This window comes from Halichoerus grypus, chromosome 13 (assembly GCF_964656455.1).
Source record: "Halichoerus grypus chromosome 13, mHalGry1.hap1.1, whole genome shotgun sequence".
In the NCBI taxonomy this organism is placed as follows: Eukaryota; Metazoa; Chordata; class Mammalia; order Carnivora; family Phocidae; genus Halichoerus; species Halichoerus grypus.
Genome location: NC_135724.1, coordinates 6,148,518 through 6,164,901, shown reverse-complemented (window position 1 = coordinate 6,164,901; position 16,384 = coordinate 6,148,518). Strand labels below are relative to the sequence as shown.

The 16,384-nt window shown below is 34.8% G+C and overlaps 1 pseudogene; it reads right to left on the bottom strand.

Moving 5' to 3' along the window:
* LOC144379876 (steroid hormone receptor ERR1-like) overlaps positions 1 to 16,384 on the bottom strand; it is a 140,156-nt pseudogene that overhangs the window by 8,660 nt on the left and 115,112 nt on the right.

Sequence of the window (16,384 nt, the reverse complement as noted above, 5' to 3'; positions counted from 1 at the left end):
TTAATGCACCACCATTACATGCCATATTTTCCCATTGATGACGTTATCAAAAGGATATTTTTATAATTTCTTACAAATCAATATTACTAAACAGTTAAACATTAGACTTCCAAGAACAGTTGCACCAAACTACAAGGCAGCTTAAATACGAATTCATTCAACATTGCGTCCTTCTGCCTAACCAGCAAATGAGAAGTTAACGTCACCTTCATTCTTTTCCCTCTGGTTCTCTATATCCATTTTGAAGTCTGATGAGCCATTTGAAAACAATACTTCACAGAACAAATGACAGAAATAAGTAGAGTTCTGGAAACCACCTGCTTTTTTTCTATAAAATACCCTATCCTATTTTTAATAGTTTTTCACATAGTATAGAAAAAGAAGGAAAAACTTCGTTTCTGTTCTATAAAGCACTTTACTTAGTTTTATTCATGTTACTTTCAAAGACATTCTATTTAATAAAAATATCCATACTTTCTAGATTAAAAATATAGAATGTGTAAATTAAGTTAGAAAAAATAAAGAATATATATTTGATACTAAGAATATCACTAATGTCCTCAAATGAGAAAAGTAAAGCTCTTTTATAATTTGAGTACCACAATTTATTTGACAAATTCTAATTTCTGATTTTGTGGTTACAACTCAATTTTCCATTATTCATTAAATATAAAACAGAATAAAAAGGAACCACCAAAAAGCCCCATGATATTAGATGAGCCACTGTGCCACATTATAAATTCTCTTGAGTCTTTTATTTAAATAATATATCATTTTAGAGAGGAAATTATAATTCAGTGTTAATTTACACATTAGTTAATATATTTGAACCTAGAAATGGCTATTATTTAATATAATTAATGGTTATGCTATTTAATATAATTCACAAAAAAGTCATGAAATAGATAATACCACTTTTATCAACAGAGAAAAATAACAATTCTCAAGGAATTGATTGATTGATTTATTTAAAAGATTTATTTACTTATTTGAGAGAGAGATAGAGAAAGAGCAGGGTGGAGGGGCAGAGGAAGAGGGAGAGACAGTCTCAAGCAGATTCTGCGCTGAGTGTGGAGCCCGTCATGGGGCTCGATCCCACCACCCCAAGATCACAACTCGAGCCAAAACCAAGAGTCAGATGATTCCCAAGCACCGCCTCAAGGAATTTAAATACTTAGTTCAAAGTCATGCAGCTCTTTTATTGTGGAATTTAGATTTAAACCCACGCATTTCTGACTATATGTGTTTTCTGCCCAATATAATATTCTAAAATCTTATTCTAAGATGTACTATTGATTATTGTTCATTGTGTGACTATATACATTTTGATTATTCATTCACTTAGTGGCAGACATTTGGATTACTTCCAGTTTGGGATTATTACCAATAAAGAATCTACCAACAAGGATATACAAATCTCGGTGTGGAAATGATACTATGGTCAGGTCTAAAGGCTCTTATTGCCTCAGCAGTAGACTTGGGGGAGGATGTGATCCTCTATGCATTTGTTTTTTTTTTCCTAGAAAAAGCCATTTTTCGTAGAAATTCCATTTGGGTGTCATTCTCTTTTCTGGGAGTGTTTCCAAAATGTTGAATGGGAGTCTCTAAAGTTCTAGAGACATGCCTACCACCCAATCCCTTGTATATATCTCATACTGTGAACAGTCTCTATTCTACAGGAAAACAACACAAACACACAATCAAAACTTTTTGTAAGCTGCTCTGTTTTATGCAAAACTTATCTTTTGGTGGGCTTGGGCTCTGGGGGGTCCTGCCCAGCAAGGACACTTTTCTGTGCAAGATCCCTGGTGACTGTCAATTGCAGGGCAGACTATAGAGTTGAAGGGCCAAAAGAGGCATATAGGGGAAAACACTGGGAAATATCATTTAGCAATATTTGAATAAATGTTTTAAGAACAAGCATTTGTTCCTAATTTTACATTTATATATATTTACAAAGCATTTTAAGGAAAAAATAATAGGAGTCAGGAGTCAGTGAGGTTTTTTTTTTTTTTTCCTTTAGAAACAGTTCATATATTATTTAAATTTGAGTCTTTTCAAAGTATTAGAGGGATTCCTCAATGGTTGTAACCTTACATTTTTAAGGAAGGCTTTTGCCAGTGAAGGAATTTATAATCTGGAGTAGATAACTATGATAATGGACATTCCAGGAAGCAAAAGTAATACTTAAAATGTTTTAAAAGTGGATCAATATTAGACTCAATAATTGAAAATAGACAGTGAATATCAACCATTGGTGAGGCCATACTAATGAACTGCAGTTGAACATCAGCCCTGCCTAAGGGTATTCAGAGTTGATAACATGTTTTTTTCTTGTATGTTTTAACTAATACAACTTAGCATGGCCAGAGCCAGTATTTTTGGTCATCATGCTGGCTGATGAGCATCAGAACTGTTTGTTATCCCATCAGAAGCTAGTCTTTGGAGTCCAAGAAGTTATGAATTGGTCATCCTGGCGATGAGGGAATAGAAGGTAAGCTGATGACAAAGCAGAAGCTGACACCTCACAACGCCTCCCCTCCATGGGATGTATGTGACATTCCTCAGGCACTCCTGGCTGCCCTAAAGCTAAGGAAAGGAAAAACAAATAGTTAACTTATAGAGATCACAATCCTGCAAGACAGGAGTCTTAGAACCTACAAGAACAAAGCATTTCTATCAATAACCTAGCTTCCAGAAGGAAATGTAGATAGAATTAAATGTCTTTATGACCTGCAGCCCATTGACAGAGAATTGAAGTGGGCAGAGTGTAATGTTCTTCCAGGAAGTTCCCAATTATCTTCATGTTAATGCCTTGCTAGGGGGGTAAACAACCTTAACTTGACCATGGCCAGGCCTCTGGTATCCTGGGAGTCTTCTTTAACATATGAAACATATGAAAATCCTTTTGAAAATCTCTCTTTTCCTTACCTCCCCCAACTCTCAAGGATATAAACAGCTACCCCTCACAACCCCGGTGTAACATGGGTCCTGTCTCCGTGCTTTAATAAGCCACCATTTTGCACCAAAGATGTCTCAAGAATTCTTTCTTTGTTGTGGCTCCGGACCTCACCCCACGGAACCTCACCTATATTCCAAAACCCCATCACTGGTGTCTTCGGCATTATCTCCTAGACTTGTTCCAGGGTAAGTGATCATTCCTGAAAGCAGAAGAATATTCATTTTTCACTTCTCAAGTTTTTAAAATCTATTTTCACAGGTCTATCATTCTCTTAGACATAGTGTCTCTTACCTAAACTTGTTAACCAACCAAGGACAGAGGATAATTTTGAACTTTTAAATAAATTAGGAGGTAATTTGGAACTGGGAATTAGACCTTATAAAAGCAAAATGTTTTATCTCAGATACTATCTCCCTTCCTTCTTATCCAGATTTCAATTTGCAGAGTTTTAAGCCTTCATCACTCCTCGGATCCTCTGTGTTCTTTTATCCCCATTTCTCATGGCGCTGCTGAGCAGCACAGCAGGTGGTTTATGTAGGCTCAAGATCTTTCAAAAGAGCAGTTATCACATTTTTCAACAGCTCAGGTAGTAGGAATTTGCTTTTTTTTTTCCATAGTGCCTTTTTTTTTTTTTTTTGAAAGGCACATTTTGCCAACTGTAAATGGAACTCAAACCCTTGGGAGTTTAAACTCATTTCTAGGTTTGGAATCTACATTACTCAAGTGTGTTTGAAACATGCAAAAATCATTTCCTCTCCAGCTCAGGGATGTCCAAGAGGCCCCAAACCTGAGCCAAACAAGATGATAGCCAGGAACAGTAAAATATCTTCATATTTTATTTTCTGTTATTCTTCCCGTTGTATTAGACATATGTGGGCCCAGGGCCTTAGATAATTTTCAATACCTTAGAATACATGGTATGATTTTTTAATGATTTTCTTTGTAAAATCCATTTCAAAACCCCACTAAAAGAAAAACAGTTTTTTCATCTTACTTTTGTACCTAAATTCTCTAGAAGGTGCTATTGTTGAATAGCATTTTCTATGTCATCAAGGTTGTTTGGCAATGCTTTAAATTACTATTATTTTCAAAGTTTACACATTCAAATATCCCATTAAATCATCACAAACAAGCAGGTCTTACATGAATACTAGTGGGGCTGCCACCAGAAATCAAGAACCCGCCCTTTCTCAAAGTCACCACTACTCTGATGTTTAACACCAAAGATGAGCTTTTGCCTGTTGTTGAACTTCATATACATGGAGAGCTTGCACTCTTTCCTATCTGATTGGTTTCATCCCACACTGGGTTGGTGAGACCCATCCATGTATTGCTTTTTGTTACCATTTGCCTGTTCTCACTGTTCTATAGTTCAAATTGACAGGATGTCTTCCAAATTGATTTGTAGATCTGATGAAATTTCATTTAAAATCCAAAGAAGGTTTTTGGAAATTAATAACTTCATTCCAAAAAAATAAGCAATCTTGAGAAAGAAGAATAAATTTGGAAAACTTACAGTATTTCAACACTTAATGATAAAGCTATAGTATTTTTGAATATATGGAAATAGTACAAAGCCAAAAAGAGCAAATGAACATTACAGAGTGACCAAAAAATAGTCCTCCAATTTTTGCCTAAGAAGACATTGTAGTCTGGTAAAATAAAAAACATTTTGGAAGAAATATGCTCATGATTTTCGGTAGGTAAATATTAACAATCCTTAACACGTGCAGTAATGCCCTTGGATTTCTTTTCCCTTATGTGATTTTTTGAATGAGCAACAAATTATTGGATCATAAATGTTTCCTTGAATCTTTTAAGTCTATTAAAATCTTAGAGAAATCTGAGGTGAATTTCTTGTTTTACTCCATCCTTTTTATTTTTGAAAGCCTAGATGATTTTTTTTTATTCCTGGATTCAAAAAATCACAATAATGCTTGAAGACATCTGAAAAAAATTATCAAGGGTAATTCTTAGTTTACAGGTTTAAAAAGTCCCCCCAAAATACAAAAGTAAACATTTGAGAGAAAAGTAAGTCAAGACAACTAAAAGAAGGACAGTAAATTATTCTACCACAGTACAATGTTTACAAATTAGAAGAGTCTAAAATATTTGATTGATGAAAAGACTTTCAAATTAAATCAAAATGTGAAATAAAACAAGCCATGACACAACCAAACCCAAAGCAGAGTTGAGAACGACTGGGCACAGAGAAGGATCAGTATGGCATCTGTCACACAGCTAGGGACCGCGCGCACAGAAGCTGCTCACACTGTCTCTCTCTTGCCCTTCCCCACCGCCTTCTGTGGACAGGCAACCTTCCCACAGAGAGGACACATAGTGATCATGAGGGACTCCTTACAAAGAAGAAATGAAAGAACCATCTTAACCTCTGGAGCTTTCCAGAAAGATGTTTCATGACTCATTATGGAACTTTTATCTGAATCCAATTAAGACTTATTTGCATCTATTTATATCTGTAGGACATCTCAGGGAAATGTTAGTACTTCTTCCAATCGTTCTTCTGATGTCTACCTAAACTGACAAAGTGTAATTTCTCCTCATTGTAATCAAGACTTTTTTGTTGTTACTATGTTTCCAATGCTGCTGTCTTCTAAGGTATGATCCTCACAAATTGATCCCTTTAAGTTATATCCAATTTTATTTTTCGTTTCTCTGAAACCACAATTCTGTCTTCATAGGCAAAGCTGTCATGATTTAATAACAGAAGAAAAATGAAACCAAGTCTTCAGGTCGGGGGTCCACAAATGTTTTCTCTTAAAGGCCAGATAATAAACATTTTAGGTGTCATGGGCCACATAACCTAGTGCTGCTGCTGCTTCTTCTTTTTTTTTTTTTTAACCTTTTAAAAGTGTGAAAACAATAGCTACCACACAACAACTGGTCTCCCTTGCTTACCTGTTATGTCTCATTCCAGTGGCAGGAAACCTGGTAGCCACCATCTTGGGACCATCTTCAACTTTGCTGTTGGGCTCGAGTATACACATACAGAAGCACCAGAAAGGTTAGCCTGTCCCCGCCATGAGAAACAACCTTATAACCATGGTACTGGGCTTAGGTCAGGTTTCTTTCACATTTAGTGTTACAGATTCCAGTCATTTACGATGTTCGGTGAGCAGCTTTCTCTCCCTCCCCCTTCAGGGAGATTGTTTCACACACTTTTAAACCCAGTAAGACCGTTTTGACACATTCTGCAATCCATCATAGGATTATCTAACTTCCTAAATGTTTTTTTTTTCTTAATGTTATTATTTGCAGCTATTAAGGTTCATTCTCTCTTTTTTCTATAAAGTTCTGTGAGTTTTGACAAATGCGCACTGTCATGTATACACATCATTACAGTAGCCTACAGAATACTTTCATCACTTTACAAAAATTCCAAGTTTTACTGGCTCTGCACTATCTTCCCCAACGCCTGAATCTCTTGTAGCCACTGATGTGTTTACCCTCCCTATGTTTAGCCTTTTGCAGAGTGCCCTGTAAATGGAATCACACAGCCTTTTCAGACTGACTCACTGCTTATTATTGCTGAAGAGTGTTAATACAATACAATATTATTGAAGAATGTTGCACCCATTCACCTCTCGAAGAACATCTCGGTTGCTTCCAGCTTTTGCCAATTATGGATGAAACTATCATAAACATTTGCACAAAGGTTTTTGTGGACCTATGTTTTTAAACCAGTTGGCCAAGTGCTTAGGACACGGTATGCCATGGTTGGGGTTAGTTTAGTATGGAACTGCCAAATTCTTTCCAAGTTCCCATAACAGTCTGTATTCCTACCAGTAGTGCGTGAAAATTGCTGTTCCTTTACATCTCACAATCAAGTGGTACTGTCAGTTTTTGGATTTGGGTCATACTGATGTGTATGTAGTGGTACTTCGGTGAGGTCATTTGCCTTTCCCTCATGACAAATGAAATCGAGTATCTATACATGTACTCTCTGTCATCTGTGTATCTTCTCTGGTGAAATGCCTGTTGAGATCTTTGGCCCTTTTTTCAATTGGGTTGTTTGTTGTTTATTGTTGAGTTTTAAGTGTTCTTAGTATGTTTCTGGTACAAGTACTTTTCAGATGTGTTTTGACAGAGTTCTCCCAGTCTGTGCCTTATCTTTTCATTCTCTCAAGAGGGTCTTTCAGAGAGCAGAGATTTTTAACTTTAATACTTCCAAATAATATTCTTTTTCTTTCATGTAGCATGCTTTTTGCATTGTATCCAAAAATGAATCACCAATCCCAAGTTCATATACATTTTCCCCTTGAAGTGGTATTATTTTACATATTACACTTAGATATAGATCTGCTTTGAGTCACTTTTTGTGGAAGATATGAGGTCTGTGACTAGGCTTATTTTTTTGCATATGGATATCCAATTGTTCTAACACTATTTTTTGAAAAGACTATCCTTTCTCTATTGAGTATGCTTTGTCAAAAAGCAGTTGACTGTATTTGTGTGGATTTATTTCTGGGCTCTCTGTTCTGTCTCATTGATCTATGTACTATTCTTTTGCCAATACCATGCTGTGTGATTACTGTAGCTTTATAATAAGTCTTGGAATCAGATAGCATGAGTCCTCCAACTTTGTTCACTTTTAATGTTTGTACTGTCTATTCTAGGTTTTTGCCTTTCCATGGACATTTTAGATTCAGGTTATCAATATCTACGAACAGTTTACTGGGATTTTAATAGGGTTGTGTCACAGTTACCTGTTTATAAGGATGTGTGTAATAAATCCTTTCTGGAATTTATTGCCAAAAGTGAAGTTTACTTCTCTTCAGGACACGGAATGTTTTTCAGTGAAATCCATCTAAGCCTGGACCATTCTCGTTTTAATATTGACATCAAGAAAACAAAGAAATAAATCATATTTAGAAGTCACTCTGGTTATTTATTTTTTGTATTGTTTTCAATGAGCTTTTTATTTTAACATCCAGACCTGCATATATATGTGTGTACACATATATATACACATACATATACATATTTATATGTATATATTCATATATATTCCAGCCCTATCCTATTAGTGATAAATATAAGTTATAATTAAGATTAGAAATAAATTAAACATAAATATACAAATAGAATAAAGTAAAAATTTAAATAAAAATATCAACAAAATGTTATTCCATTTTGTTTTGGTGAAATTTTTATAGACAGTTGGCATCAATTTGTCTTCTATGTTAAATATAATAGTTGTTTTTTCATATATGTTGTCTTACTTTTGTTTCAAGAGATTCTTTAATAGAATTGGAGACTATCCTACATGTAAATGCAAGGTCCTTATGACCTACCAAAGAGGAGAATATGGGCAGGATCTTTTGTTACGGTGTTTTTGGTTAGTGAATATTCCAAAGGTTTATTGGAGCTAGAATTCAAATTTATCATCTTAGAAAAATATATTTGGAAATGCACTGAAGCATGACCAGTGGAAAAAGACAACAGGGCATACTTTTACTTAGATTGTGTTAGTAGTTGAACATTTGCAGAACAGAGAATTTGAAGATGTATTAACAACACTGTACAGTGATATTTCCTCAGATTCTGCACAAAATCAACACAGTGGTTTCTCCTGTAATTCAGTGATGGAAAGCAGGAACACTATTTTTTAATGGTTAAACTATGTAATCTGGTTTACCTTTTGTAGTTCGTGAAAAATATATTTTACATAATGCTGGCTCTTTCTTTTGCACGTAAATAGCACTTTTCATCAATTCCCTTGGGCAAGAACAAACAACTAACTTTGAAAAAGAAGTATGCTGAAGAGGTATCATGTATATAATAGAGTAGTAGACCTGAGACTAGAACCCAAAAATCTTGTAAAGTTTCTGCATTCATAAAATATACTATATTTTTTTCTTATTATTCAAAATGTATCTGGGGCGTATTGAAAACTAAAATAATATTTCCAGAAATAAGACGATCTCCATAAGCCATTTGTAAATTCAAAATGTCACCCACACATTATTGCTAGAGATTTTACCTCACCTCCTATTTTGTTAGTGAACTCGTAACTATCCTTTAAAACCTACACCAAATGGCAAACCCTTTGTGAAGTGTTCTTAGCTAATTCTGAGTACATTGGAATTCTAGGATGGCACACTTTTAAATATACACTTACACATTGGTATTTATCACTACACCCTGAGCAAATTGATAAAAGTATAAATATGGCCAGCATCTCTTTTTTTTTTTTTTTTTTTTTACCTGAAATAAGCATACTACTTGACACTAATAGACAGAGAATCTTTACAGTACTGTGAATCTTTACTTACTGTGATTTTTACAAGATCCTTTTTTGGGGGGGAACAGAGTCACCTCTTCAGGGGTTCCACATCTGAAAACTGGCTCATGATTCATGAATTGAACAATGGAGCATGACTTCTTGATAAGGTGACCACCTGAAGTCTCCTCCATTCTTGCCTTAATTTGATTATAGATGTTAAGTAGCATCTCTACTGGCTGCCTCTAATAATGCCATATCCTATGAACCATCTCCATGACTCTTAGTGGGCCATGTCCCTTGGCTGCTTTTCTGACCTTGCTACATGTTGCAAGTAATTGTGGGCCATTGGCTCCTGGCAGTTAAACCCCACCACATGGTCTCTATTGTCTTGGGCCACCATCATCCTTATTACTATGTTAACACTGACCAGACCAATGGGGAACCCATGGATGAAAATTGCCCATTGAAAAATTGCCTGTTGTCCATTTTCCTTCATGGCTGGAAAGGTCTCAGGTTTACCATTCTCCTCTGGTCAGTCATTAACGGGGGACAGCACAGGGAATGTGTGGCCTTGGTGGGAACACGGCCATAGATCTCAAAGGTCAACAGTTGAAGGCTGGTGGCTCACTGCACTACTCAGAACACCTCCCCCACCCCCACCATCTTGTTCTTTAACAAAGAAATATATGTCAGCATAACTGATCTATAGTCCTTAAGCCCACTTGTATCTGCATGTATCCTTTTCTCTTCCACTCCTATTACAGTATTAATAAGTGTGTTCTTACTCTCTAAAGACATTTTTTTGTTGTTGTTACTTATGTTTCAGAAACAAACATCCTCCACCATTTTGAGAAAATTATATTACTGATTATCCACTTCATTGCTATTTCTCTCCTCCTGGATGATAAGCCTCATGGTGGCGGAAGTGTCTGTTTGTTTACTGAAGTATCCCAGATGCCTAGAATATTGCTTGGAATATAGTAGGTGATCCATAATTACTGATTAAATGAATGAATACTTACATTCATCTTCACCCTGTGGCTTTTAAATGTTTAAATCCCTGCCATCTTGGAAAAATAAAATTCTTTCTCCATACTCGGTATCTTATATTCATCTACTTTATCTTTCTTTACACTATTTGATAGGCAGATTTCTAAATAGAGCTGATGAAGCTGTTTTTACTCCCAGGCTTGCCATTCATTCCTTAATCCTTCCCCATCTAGTAAACACATCATTTTGAAAATATCTTTTTCATAAGATCTTTAATGACCTCTGTGCACCTGCTTTTAATATCATATGTCAGTCCCTGAAATTTGCTATCTCAGCATGTCACACTACTTATCACACCCTCTCCCTTGAGAGGTCTCTCCTTGGCTTCTTGAAGCTATGCTCTCTTGGTCTCTTTCTGCTATGCCAACTTCTCTCTGTCTCCCTTAGGATCTTTCTTCTCACCCATTCCCTAAATTTTATACTTGAATTAAATCTGACATCTCACTTTTTTTGCTCCCCGCATCCTCTCTATGTAATATTTTGCACACACATGCTTTTGATCACAACATAGAGATGTTGACAACACCTACATTTGACTCTTTAACATAACTTTTCATCTTCAGAACAAATTCATGTTTCTAGCTATTAACTTGAATCTTCACTTAGATAACTCATAGACAATTCACATTAAACATGTCTAAACCAAACTTGTGATTGTTCCCTACATTAGAGAGATTTCCCTATTTGAATGCATGGGAGAGGCCTATATCCAATTGCACAAACAAGAAATGGAGTCTTCCTTGATATTTTACTTTTTTCTCTCTTATATGCAATTACCCTAATGTCCTGCAAATTTTACTCCTAAATGCATCCCAATTAAATATTTTCTATATCATTATCCCTTTTTTCTTAGCTCATCCAATCCCTTCTATCTCCATTACTACAATAGTTTATTTGGTCATAACACATCCACTTTTTGCCATTTCCAAATCCTTTCTACACATTAAACCAGTGTAGATTTTTCTTTCAGCACAAATCTGATCATGCCCTTCACTAATTCACTCTTCACTGTATCATCTCAGTTACTTTAAAATGATTATTGTCATTTTTTTTTTTGACTGTGTTCCAATAAAACTTTATTTACAAAGTCGGGCAGTAGTTTTCAGGCCCCTAGTTGGCCAGTTTCTTAATTATGGTGTAACCCATTTGATGCATGCATCTGGTATGTTGCTTTCAGCTGAAAGTAAGGAAAAACCTAACTAAAGATAGCCTAAAAGTCACATTAATCTCACGTAAGAAGATTATCTTGAGTAAGAAGAAATCTCATAATAGGAAAGTCCCAGGGCTGGTTAATTAAAGCAGTTTGATGATGTCATCAAAGGCCCAAGGTTTTTTCCATCTTTCTGCTCTCCCACCTTTGGCTCATTGGCTTGTTTCAGGCTCACCTGCCTCATAGTCACAAGATGGTTCCCAGTTCTGGTCAATAAGACATGGTCTATTGTCATTTTTTTAAAGTAAGCTCTACGCCCAGGGTGGAGCCCAATGTGGGGCTTGAACTTACAATCATGAGATTAAGACCTGAGCTAAGATGAAGAGTTGGACACTTAACAAATTGAGCCACCCAGGCGCCCCCTGATTACTGTCATTTTTAACATAAATAACGGCCCTTAAATTTCTTTATTCTAGTTACTCCTCCAGCCTTATAGAATATTTCAGGAAGATTCGTGAAAGAAATAAAAGTGAATGAAGGAACCAAATCTGGGCAATATGAATAAACTAAATATACAAATAACAATAACAAGTTGTGACCCCTGATTTTCAGAATCCACATAAATCGGAACCATATCTCTTTCATAATTTTTTTTTTTTTTTTGACACAGAGACTGCATGGGCATGTGCAGTGGTGGGGAGGGGAAGAGAGAGAGGGAGAGAGAATCTTAAGCAGGCTCCATGCCCAGCACAGAGCCTGATGTGGGGTTTAATCTCATGACTCTGAGATCATGACCTGAGCCAAAATCAAGAATCAAATGCTTAACCAACCGACTGAGCCACCCAGGCACTCCCATAATTATAAATCTTAAGTATAGCATAGTGGCTAAGATTTAGTAAAATACTCAATAAATGTACATTATCCACATGTAAAGGCATAAAAATGTACACAAATTAGATAATCTTAATATATGACCTATCTTCTTAAAAAAAATCTATTATTCTATTTATGTATCTCCTAAGGAACTCTACTAGTTTAAGGATACAATAAAATTTCACTTGTTCAAGGAATTCATATATAAGTGAAACTAAAACAGAATCTGAATTTGCCAAATCATTTAAGTAGTTTCTCGGGGGAGATACAGTTTTATGACTGTTGAAGAAACAAATCTTAACTGTCACAGAGATATTTTATAAAGTGTTTAGAAAATTGGGGGAAAAAAATCTTCCTGTCAGTATAAAAACATATGTAATGTATTATTCTCTACAACCATCAATAAAAAAGAAAACTTTTTAACATCTTTGCACTGAACATTTACATTTCACATTGTGAATCAATCAATACATTGGTAGATTTGTATTTAAAAACCAATTAAGTAGTTATTATTAATTGTCTGAAAACTGAATATAAACTTTGAGCTTTTGATGAGAAATTTGAATTTATACAAGCCATGCACAAACCCCTCTATCAATTCCATGAAAACTGAACCACTCGTTATAATAACAGAGATGAGTGTTCCAGGGCAGGTAGCATACATGCTGACAACCTCAACTTGTGGCTACTAGAGGGATTTGAGTTATGCTATTTCTCAGGCTTCAAGAAAAGAAAAACAGAAAGTCAATGGATGGTAGTCTGGTATTTACGGAGATGTCATATCATTCTTGTTTACATGTCATTGGTCCAGTTACTTACATGGTCTTCCCTAATGTATAGGAAGCTGAGAAATATAAGACTGAATGAGTAATGAGCAAATTGAAATGAGTAGATATCAAACAATTGTAATAAATTTGCAATATGGTGAGCAGAAATACTAGAATGACAGAAAGTAAACAACATCGTCTTGAGAAGAATTTATTGTTGAGCTTCTCAGCTTTTTGGCTAAGATCAAGTGAGAAGAATTTATTGTTGAGATTGATTTTATTTCACTTTTTTTTAAATAAGTAAGACTCCAGAAAGATTATGGTTTGATAGATAGTGGCTGGAGAAATGATCCAAAAGAGAGAAAAAGTTTGATGTTATAAGACATAGATAGAATAACAATATGTGAACAGGACAATGAAGTGTTCTGAATGAAACCAGCTCTGACTAGAAGAATTGAGAATAGTTGCCTATTGTAATAGGAGAAAAGGGATGCTTGATGATGAACGTGGCTTTGTACATTTAATGATGGGATAGCAAGGGGGTCCTACTTATCATGAAGTATGAATGTACCTATGTTGGTATCAACTTCTGCCTTGGGATACGGGCAATCACAAATCCTTGCTGGATGGAAACGTCCTCTATTTATTCCTCCAGGGTTACCACACAGTAGGAGAATATCAATATGAATTCCTAGTTTATCATCAGGAAACACCTAGGAAATAGGCCTACAATGTGTGAAAGTCAACAGAAAAAAAACAATATACTTTGATTGTAGAACATACCAAGGATAACAGAAATGGAATTTCTTTTTCCTCTTCTTTTTTTTTTTTTAAGATTTATGAGAGAACGCAGGTGGGTGAGGGGCAGAGGGAGAAGGAGAAAGAGAATCTCAAGCCGACTCCCCACTGAGTGTGGAGCCCAACTCCCGGCTCCATCTCACGACACTGAGATCATGACCTGAGCCAAAATCAAGAGCTGGAGGCTTGACCAACTGAGCCACCAAGGTGCCCCTTGAAATGGAATTTCTTAAATATAAATTATAAAATAACTACATATTAACATTTTATAAAATATTGAAAACAACAACAAAAAAGAAAATAAGACATTAAGAAAATGGTCATATATATCTCACACACAGAGATGCTTCTCATAGGTATTGCTACTCCTTCTCATTTCTGATTTTTCTTCTGGAAAACCTGCTTAACTGAGATTTTGCTTGATTTAAAGTCTCTACTATATCCTTAGTAGTGAAAATACAGGGAACTCTTTGTTTTTCCTCTTTTTTTCATAATATACACAAATCTGGCTCTTCTTATCCTTAAAATCAAAATTTTCTACATATGTATGACTTTCTCAGCCAACAGTAAAAAAAAAAAAAAAAATGGATGTGCATTCTGCTCTTTTGTCCTTTTAATCCCCTCCCCATGGATGTTAGCAGTAAAGATCTGTAAAATTTTTAAAGGACTTGGCACTCTAAGTTAATGAAGATAAAAATGATCAAATATTTTTAATTAAAAACAGAAAAATGGAAACCATACATAAATGGGAAGAATGAAAGGAAAGCAAAAGTACTATCTATCTTATCATGGAGTACATCCTTGAGGACATTAACATACTTGAGTATAGAGAAGGAAAACATGAATGTTTTAAATAACCACATAAATAGGTAATTGTTACATTATGAAAAAATCATTTTAGTTTAGTAGTCCTGTATTTCAAAATTATTTTTTGTAAAATTAGTATTTCTTAAATTCTGATGGTCTCTGAGTTAACTATAATATAGTTTCCTTTGTCAAACTATCCTTTGATAAATTGGCATAGCAACAATACTCTTTCAAGAGCCTATTCCAAAACCCATGAGCATGAAACCAGATATTAGTAATCCTGTTCTGTACAGAATAAACCTTGAAACCACAGAGTATCAATTGCATCTGGTCTATTGCAATCTTAGAGCCAACCTTAAATCTACTGAAATCATTATCAAAATATAGGTATAAATTTATTCATATTGTAGTATAATGGTTTCTGAGTTAACTTGAGCTATCTGGGACTAATTTACCTGACTCTTAGTTTACGTATATATTTCAAACAAACAGGATGCATTTTTATTGAGATAGTATGGACAAAATAGGGGCATACAGTAATATCTCTGGAGCTCTACTCCTGGTCACAAAATAGGATATTCACATGATTCCTCTTTTTCTTCTGCCTGGATATAGAGAGTGATAAATTATGGTGTTACTAATCCATCTTCTGCTATTACTTGATTATGCTTGGTACATATTTTCAATTATGGTAAAAAATGGTATAAATCTGATTCTAACAAAATATCATCTGAACAATGAAATCTGAAGAACAATGGGCCAACTTTAGGTAACACATACATCCCTTCAACCAGACTGCCCCATACCACCACCATGTTCCTGTCCTTCAAAAAAAGCAAGTACTTCTTGATGGACCCATTTCTCCTGATGCATATAAGTGTATATATATGTATGTGTTTGTATATATATACATATATATATGTATGTATGTGTGTGTGTGTGTATATATACATATATATATAAATTATAAGCATATAAATATAAAAGAAAAAGAGTTTGGTAATATAGATCAAGACATTTCTCTGTTCACAGACTAATAGCACAAATTTATATCCTACCACTGTACTCCATACCTAATTGAAAACAGTTTTTTCAATTTTTCCTCATAGATAGAATATAGTTTTAACTTTTTAAAAGTAAATCTACATACTTTGGCTGAAACCTGTTTTACTATCTTTACTTGCTGAGAGGAATGGCTAAAAGAGCTTGACAGATAAGTAAATATATTTTTAATCTATTATAGACCCTTGAATCTAAGGAAATAATTACCTCCTTAAATAGAACCACTTACACTTTCTTACTAGATAACTTTGAAAAACTCTTCTTTCTTTGTGTTTATTATTGCTAAAGATTAGCTGCTATTTGTTTATATGACAATGTTTAATTCAGGAATATTAAAAAGTAAAATAAAACTCAATAATTTACAGGAAAGTGCTGCACAGCTGGAAAATGTCATTATTATTCTCCTTTGCAAAACAGTATTTTCATGTTTCCTACTGATATGTGATTATTGTTGCATCTGAAATGCTGACCGACCATTTAATAGCATATAATGGGATGCTGTAAGCTTAGTAACTGGAGCTAAATATGTATAGGCTGCTACTCATTACTAAGAAATAGTGTGCTTAGGAATAGGCTCCAAACAAAGAAAGAATCAAGAATATCTAGACCAAAGTAGGGGAAAAAAACAACAACAATAAGATGCTTAATTTCCGTTTCCCAATTGCCAG